Source organism: Catharus ustulatus, chromosome 1, assembly GCF_009819885.2.
Source record: "Catharus ustulatus isolate bCatUst1 chromosome 1, bCatUst1.pri.v2, whole genome shotgun sequence".
Lineage (NCBI taxonomy): Eukaryota > Metazoa > Chordata > Aves > Passeriformes > Turdidae > Catharus > Catharus ustulatus.
The window spans coordinates 3,909,868-3,918,165 of record NC_046221.1 but is presented as its reverse complement, the minus strand read 5'-3'; positions in this window follow the sequence as shown (position 1 = coordinate 3,918,165).

Genomic DNA, 8,298 nt, shown 5'->3' with positions numbered 1-8,298 from the left:
AGTTCTAGCTGAACTCCAGAAGCAGAAGGACCAGGGGCATTGGAGAAAGGCAAGAAGGGCTTTGCAAAGCCCTCAGTGCTTTGGGGTGTCCCTGCTTTTGAGGAGTCCCTGAAATGATGGGGGTTCTGAGCTGCCTTGAAGGAACTTTCTGCCTGCAAGCAGGTGTCAGACCTGCTCACTGCCACACACTCCCTCTGTTCAGCTTTTCAGCATGGCTGTAGAGTCAGGTCAGCTCCCCTCCATCCATCTCCCAGCCCCTGTTGCTGTCCATGCTTCATAGAGGTAATTAAACATCCCAGTAGATGCAGCAGGGCTATATCCTTCATGGAAAAACACAGGGAAATTTGCAGTGACTGGGAAAGTTCACTGGGAGTGGGAAACAATTACCAGGGAACTAATTAGAAAAAAACAAATTGTCATGACTTCACTGCTTGGGCTTCAATGGGTTGTTTTAGCCCTGGATGCAGGTAAGCCCTGTGTGTGGTTTGTAGTTAAAAACCTCGTTATTTAAAATATAAAACAATTTATTTAGCCAGCTGCACGATGTTTAAGTGTGTTCAAGTCGTGTGTTTAAGTTGTTCAAGTGGGAACCAGACCAATGCCAGGCACAAGTGAGGTTCTCCTGCTGTTGCAGAGGGTGAAGGATGAGGATTTTGGAGGAGGTGAGACCTGGATCCCTGCTGGATGGATGTTGATGGTGGTCCCCAGCCCTGCCCAGCATCCCTGGGCAGCAGAGCTCCTCACCCCCTTCTTAGTTCACAGCCTGAACACAAACGTTCTAAAACTCACAAAAAATCGATGGTTCACCTGTGTTTCAAAGAAATGAAAGGGCTGGGACATATCTGAGGACATAAATTCAGGGTAATTCTTGCCAGGACAGTGCAGATTTAACTCCAGCACCCCCAGCTGCAGTTTGGCAGGTTTTACCAGTGCCAGTGCTGGAGCTGCTGCCATGCCCTTGTGGGTACCCCACACCTGGGTGCTGTGACTGACCAGCACTCACTCATGCAGAAATCTCCAACCTCCTGCAAGGCAGCTGCAGAAAACAGCTCAGAAGAGGCTCCCTGATGCCACTCTGCCTAAACTCACCCTGGGATGCTCTGTCCTTGTCCTGCTGCTGCTCAGCACTGATGGGAGCTGAGCAGGGAGCACACAGCACCTGCTTCCCAGGAGAGGGTGCTGTCAGGCAGAAAATAGCGAGTGGAAAGAGAAATTTCAGTGTTTAGGCATGGAAATTATTTATTTTTATCTCTCCTGGGTGTTTCAGCTGTGCTGCAGCCCTGAACCTCTATCCCTGCCTGGCCCTAATGCTCTTTGTTAATTCAATGGCTGAAAATGCTGTTGTGCAGTGTGGATTTTGATGCAGGTGGGACACCAAGCCTGGGAGAGGCTTAGAAATGTAGAAGTGGTGTTTAATCTTGAGGGGAGTGCACAGAGCCATGCCTGGAATGAATCATGGAATGGTTCAAGTTGGAAGGGAGATTAAAACCATCTTGTTCCAACCCCCTGCCATGGGCAGGGACATTTCCCACTAGAGCAGGGTGCTCCAATTCCCCTCCAAGCATCCCAAGAGTGGATGGCTGTATGGTTGTAGGCAGCCTCTGTGATTAACAGGGTCTAGGACTCAAGAGGACTTTGCAAACAGGGGTCATGAAACCTCTGGTTTTGTTGTGCTGCTGGAATGGGATGCTGTGGGAAGGACTCTGAAGTCAACAACAGGAACCTGACCTCCCTGGTTGTTGCAAAAATCACCCTGATAAAAAATAAAAACCACTGAATGTTGCAGGCTTGTCCTAACAAAGACAGCTCCAACAGATGCACTTTGGAAGCTCAGTTTAAACCTTTTTGATTCCTATCTTGGCTGTGACCTGCAATTCACCCTCTGTGCCACACAGGCAGAGTTTAGTATTTATGAGCAGGGGCTGCTGAGCCCCAGTGTAACTCCACATGGCTCTGCCACCCTCATTTCCATGTTCCCATCCGGGCTGATCATGTAACACCTCTGCAATCTGCAACCATCTCCTGCATGGGGACAGGAGAGCACTGCCCATTCATCTCAGAGAGCTCAGAAAAATAAAAAGTGCTGCCAAACCCCACTGGTTTTTCTAAGTTGCTATAGGATCCTTTAGGTTGGAAGAAAGCACTAAGATGATCAGGTCCAGCTATTAACCCAACACTGCCAAGCCCACCACTAAACTTTTGGTGGAGAAATTGCTTCTAGTATTCAACCTAAATCTCAACTTGAGGCTGTTTCCTTTTATCCTGTCTCTTGTTATCTGGGACAAGATACTGACCCAACCCCCTCATTGCTCCTCCTGTGCAGAGTCACAAGGTCCCCCCTGATCCCCCATTTCTCCAGGCTGAACCCCTTTCCCAGCTCCCTCAGCCTCTCCTGGTGCTCAGAGCCCTCCCCAGCTCTGTTCCCCTCCCTTCACTTCACCCTTCAGCCCCTCAGTATCTCCCCTTGCATCACTTGGATCAGCTGTGGATTCAGACAGTTGAGGATCACCCCCACTTTTAGGAAATGTTTGAAGAGAAGGAGTAAAATAGAGAAGTTCATTTTCTCTTCTAATACAGGAAGTGGTGAATAATTAATAAAATTAGTAGGTGACAGCTTTGAAAGGAAGGAAGGAGGAAAGATCACTTTGTGTTTGGGCTGTTCTTCCTCTGCTTTGCATTTCCAGGTGGTGTTGGTCAGTCCTTGTCCAAGCACTGCATCAAGTCCCTCTGCAGCTCTCCTGGATCCCTTCAGGCTCTGGAAGGGCTCTGGGCTCTCCCTGGAGCCTTCTCCTCTCCAGGGGAACACCCCCAGCTCTCCCAGCCTGGCTCCAGACCCTTGGAACCTCCCCATGGTCTCTGCTGGACTCTATGATCCCTGTCCTTCTCATGCTGGGGACCCCAAAGCAGGGCACAGCTCTGCAGGTGGGGTCTCATGAGAGTGAAGTGAAGGGGGAGATTCACCTCCCATCTTAATATCCCTGAGCTTCATTTTCCTCTGAGCAGGAGCCCTTCTGTCATTTTCCAAATCCCACAGAGCCATTTGCAAAAAATATAATGATGAAGAGCAAAGCCCACAGCTGAATTTTCTGCTCTTGGGGAAAATCAGATATGAAATAATAAATATATATTACATCCTCCAAGCAAAACCCTGCTGGTCACTAATGCCCACAGATTAATTGTTCTAATCCTTTGTGGTGGAGGAGAGGTGGTTGGACACTTGGCACTATTTTGGTCCATTGCTTATGAAACTCCATCTCTGTGTTTGAGAGAAAAGACTTTACATAACCCTAATCACACAGATAAGAAAAGGACTAAACTGTCCCAGAACATTTTATCTTCTGCACAGATGCTGCCTATGAATTTGGACTTGATTAAATAAACACGGCAATGTAATATTATTTTTTTTGTTCTGAATAACAAATGTCCTCTGTGGGGGAGAAGGAGCAGAGCTGCTCTCCTGACCATCAAATGGCAATGGGGATTGATGGAGGCTGGAGAATCCAGAAATTCAGAGAAGAGCTGCTTGGAAAACAGCTAAGGAGACAATCATGGAGTTATGGAATGGTTTGGGTTAGAAGGTCCTGAAAAGTCCAATTTCAGTCCTGAAGGTCCTGAAAGTCCAGTTTTGGTCCTGAAAGTCCAGTTTTGATTCTGAAAGTCCAGTTCCAAACCCCTGCCATGCCCAGGGACACCTCCCACTAGACCAGGTTGCCCCAAACCCATCCAACCTTGAGCCATCCCACTGGGTCACCAAGTGATCTCTGGCTCAGAGCTGTTCCCAGAGGAGTATCCCAGGTACCTCTGTTTGTGACAGGTTTTTCCAGACTGATTTATGAACATGAGGTGTTTTTCAAGATGTTTAAAGAGAGACTTGGAAAGTTAAATTCCTTCTCAGTGATTCCTGCAGGAAAACCTCAGCCTCACATAGCCCTCCCCTCAGCTGAATCCAGATGAGGATGATGATTTCCTGGTGGATGCTTCCATCCCAAACTCTCACTTCCCCCACTTAATCCCATTCAGGATGACCCCAATCCAACAGTTCTGATGCACATCCTTCTCTAGTGCAGCTTTTATAGAGGTAAATTACCTGCAAATCAGAGCCCATACAGAAAAAATCCAGGGGGAACAGTGAGTCTCATAGCTGGAGGATCCCAAGCTGCAAAAGCATGCTGGGATGTGATGTTTAAATGAAGGATAAGTACAAAATGTAATTTATTTTGTTCTGTGAACAGCAATCACCACTGGATCATTTATTAATATTTCACTCCTGCTAGTTTCTCCATGTCCTGCCCAGCTACCAGTTAATGAAAACAAAGTCATAAAAAATAAAACTGGGAAATTCTGTGGGTTGTACCAGCCTTTCCACCCTCCTGCCTGCAGCAGCAACAGCTCTGCCAGAGGGGAGTTTTTACACCTCTGCAGGCTGACCCCGTGCATCATCTGTGTCTAATAACTAAAAACTCCAGACTGTTCTTCCCAAATAGATTGGATTCTGCAGGCTGAAAGCACCTTGGACTGAGGGGGATGTCTCACTCCAAGCCTGGCTCCCCTCTGCTGCTGGTGGAGACACAGCCAGGAAGAGTCCTGGAGTCTGATCCCAGACTCATGATTTAAATGGAGCAGAAAAATCACCTCCCCCATCTCTTTGCTTCTGTCCTTTGGCTTTGAATAAGGGGTGGCCAGCTGAGGTCTTTATCAGGTGAGATAAAGCGCAGAATCACAAAATACCCTGAATGGGAAGGGACCCACAAAGATAAATGAGTCCAACATCCCAAAAAAATCCCCCCCTGTGGACCCACAACCACAGAGGTAGGGAAAAACACATCTATTCCAAGCTTTCCTAATTTTCTCACTCCACAGTGGGAAGATTTGCAGGTGAGAGGCTTTGTCAGGAGAATTTATCTCCATTCACCCCACGGCTGTCAAACTTTTCTAGAAAGCCCTATCCACATCCCACAAACACAGAGCTGCTTCTCTCTTCCAAAGCTGTGTCCAGCCAGGCTCTGCTCACTCCCTGATTGCCCTCCAGGGGCTCATTTGGAAGATGCTGAGGCAAAGCCTTTTCTTCTTGCATCCCTGCTCCAGGAACAGGGTCTGGTACTCATCACTCATAACCCTGCCTGGAAAAGCTGTCACCTCATCAGGGCAGGAGTTTTGCCATGTGATGTCCGTGGCTGCCTCTCCACCATCCCAGCTCCAGTTTGTTTGTGTGCAGAGGGAATATTAGCAGAGAGAAATCAGTGAGAAAAGGGGTGCTGGATGATTTATTCCTCATTGTCATTTCATTCCTGAAAGAAAATCCCTGAGCCAGTGGCTGAGCCAGCCTTGCTCTCTCTGTAGCTTGCAGAAATAGGGCAGAGCTGTGCAAAGATTACTGGAGCAAGAACATCTTGCACAAAACATAAAAGGCTACAAAGCTTTCAGGAAGCTGCAGTCCCCCACCACGGCCTGTTTCCCAGTGAATGGATTCATTTCTCACGTGATAGTTTTGTGCATGTTCATGTTAGCACAGTCTGTTATCACTCTGCCTATTTAGGGCTGATGAATTTACCACCAGCAGAACAAATGTAGGGGGAAAAAAAGGCCAATTAAAAGAACAGAAATGATGAAGAGAATCTTCAATATCAAACAGATCTACTGGGAGAGAATAAAGTGGGGGGATGCAGGATATGAAATCTGACAAAAAAAAAAAAATAAATTTGGTGTCCAGGTGTTGTTTTAGGGAGATGCAGTGCCTGTACTGCAGCAGGCTGAAAATGGCTTTTTGTTTACAGTAGTTGTCATTTTTAATTGCTATTTTAAGTGCTGTTGATGCTGTCACTCTGTTCATGTGGCTGGGCAAGGAAATAATCACAGAATTCCTGGGATATCCCAGGCTGGAGGGAACCACCGAGTGCAGCTCCTGGAATGTCTCCATGAGCCCTCCTGCTCTCCTTTTCCATGACCTTTTTGTCTGTGGTGCTCAAAACTCTTTGCAAAAGGGAAATGCAGTGAGGGGACTTGCAACAGGACATTTGGTGTGACAGTGGCAGAGCCCAGGTCAGCATCCTGTGCCTGACAGGGTGAGGTAGAGTCCAGGAAAATTGTTCCAGGAAAAATTGTGTGAGTCCCCACCACCTTCCTCTGGCAGTACAGGTTAAAATGTTGGGGATGCACTCTCAGCATTAAGAGTTTTTAAAGAAAATATTATTAATTAATTCAGTATTAATTTAAAAAATAGTACTGTAAAAAAGGAGATCAGTCTGTGTTGGGCACTGCGTATTTTGTGCAGTTTGTGTTTTCTGATTTCACATGTGTGTCACTTAGAAGTCAAATCAATTCCTCCTGATGTCATTATTTAGATTAAATGAGTCCACAACTGCTTCAAACCATGGGATGGGGGAGCAGAGGGATGAGGGTGTACTCTGACAAATCCTGCTTGTTGAGATCCAATGTTTCCCTTAATTTCTGCATTTCCAAAATTAGCCTGAAAAACTGTACCTGTGTTTTACAGGAATTTAGCATCCTCAGAGGAAGGAAATGCTATTATATTTGAAATTTGAAATCTTGGGAAACACAGCTCCAGTTTTCCTTTGTGCATGTTTTCCCATTCTCTTTTTGGTTTGGTTGGTTCTGTTGGTTTTGGTTAAGGATGTGAGGCGACACATTGGAACAGTTGGTTTGTTGAAGGAGAAGGCAGGAGAAAGGGAACCCTCAGGAAAAGAAAAGGGAATTCCCCTGACATCTGTGACCTGGTGCAGGTACATTTCCTGGGGATGAAATCACAGAATTGTGGAATGGTTTGTGTTGGAAGGCACCTTAAAGCTGACTGAGCTCACAGATTTTAATTCTTCACTCAGAACTGCAGGGGATGACAAGCCAGAAGCTTTGGTGCTCTGGTGGAGATCTCTCACCTTGGCTTTGTTCCAGCACAAGAAATCCCTCTGAAGGGAGATCAGGAGATCCCTCTGTGCTTTGGATCAGGAGATGGAGGCTCCATCCAAGCACACCTTGAGCTCCACCTGCCCCCTCTGCTGCTCCCTGGCTGCTTCCCTTGGCTCTGGATGGGATGAGAGGCAGCCAAGGTGGTGGTGGTGGGCAAATACTCATTCCCCAATCCAAATACTCACCCCCATGGAGGCTGAGAGTCAAATCTGAGCAGGCAAAGCTCGTTTGGAAGTGTGTGATGGATACCCAGTGCCCTGCTGCTCACCCAGTTTTCACCCTGCTCTTTCTCCTCCCCTCACTCCCCATCCCTGGGGACATCAGATTCTCCCAGCCTGGGATTGTCCAAGCAGTTCTCATGGGAACTGTCCCGTTCTCAGAGGACAAGTAAACATCCCAAGGCCCTTCTGCAGGAGCAGATGTTTGCTCTGGGGGCCAAGGACCCTCTGGTTCCCACCACAGGCACCAACTGTGTCCCATGGAGCATGAGAGGAGCTGGGCTCTCTCTTCATTAACGTGACTTTTACTTAGGTTTAACTCCATTAGGTTCAGTTTTATCCATCAATTCACTGTAAAACCAGGCCTTGTGTGACAGAGACTGCTCAGGGAATGCTCAGGGTGGGGTTCTGTTCCACCTGTGCAGTGCACAATGGGGCAATGATTTGGATTTTAGGCATTTTGTTACTATCTGGGAGCCCCTTTAATGGATTTAGCAGAAAAGGCTGAAGGTTGTTTTGCTGCTGGGAGGATCTGGCTTTGTTCAATCCTGATGTCCCTGCCCATGGCAGGGAGCTGGAACTGGAGGATCTTTAGGGTCCCCTGCAACCCAAACCATTCTGACCCTGTGATCATCCCCAGTTAAACCCATTTGGTTACCCCTGGTGCACATCTGGCTCTGGCACTGTTCACCTGTTGCAGTGTGGGGACAACACAGTGTGGTTCTTTCAGTGATAATTATAATAAAACCCCCTCAAAAAAAAAAAAAAAAAATAAAAGGCTCAGTTTTTCTTCTGGCCATGGTCAAGGGTAGAAGATCCAGTGATGTCCAGGGAGCTGCTGGCATTGACTCACTGCCCTGCCTGTGCAGGGACAAAAAACACAGCTGGAGATCCTCTCATGGCAGCTCCTGGCAAAGTCTCTACAGCTTGGCCAACAGAAAGGAGATAAATGCCATCCACATTTTGTCCCCACTGACAGACTCTGCTGCACCCCAGCTCCCACAGAGGCTGCCTGGCTTTGTCCAGTTTGTCTCAGCCATAAAATTCCCAAGGAAGAGTTTCCCAATCCTGCAGAGAGGTTTCTGCTCACCACAGGGCTCAGACTCATTTTTCCAACAGGGATGATCCTTAGATTTCCCTGGAACATCCTAAACTT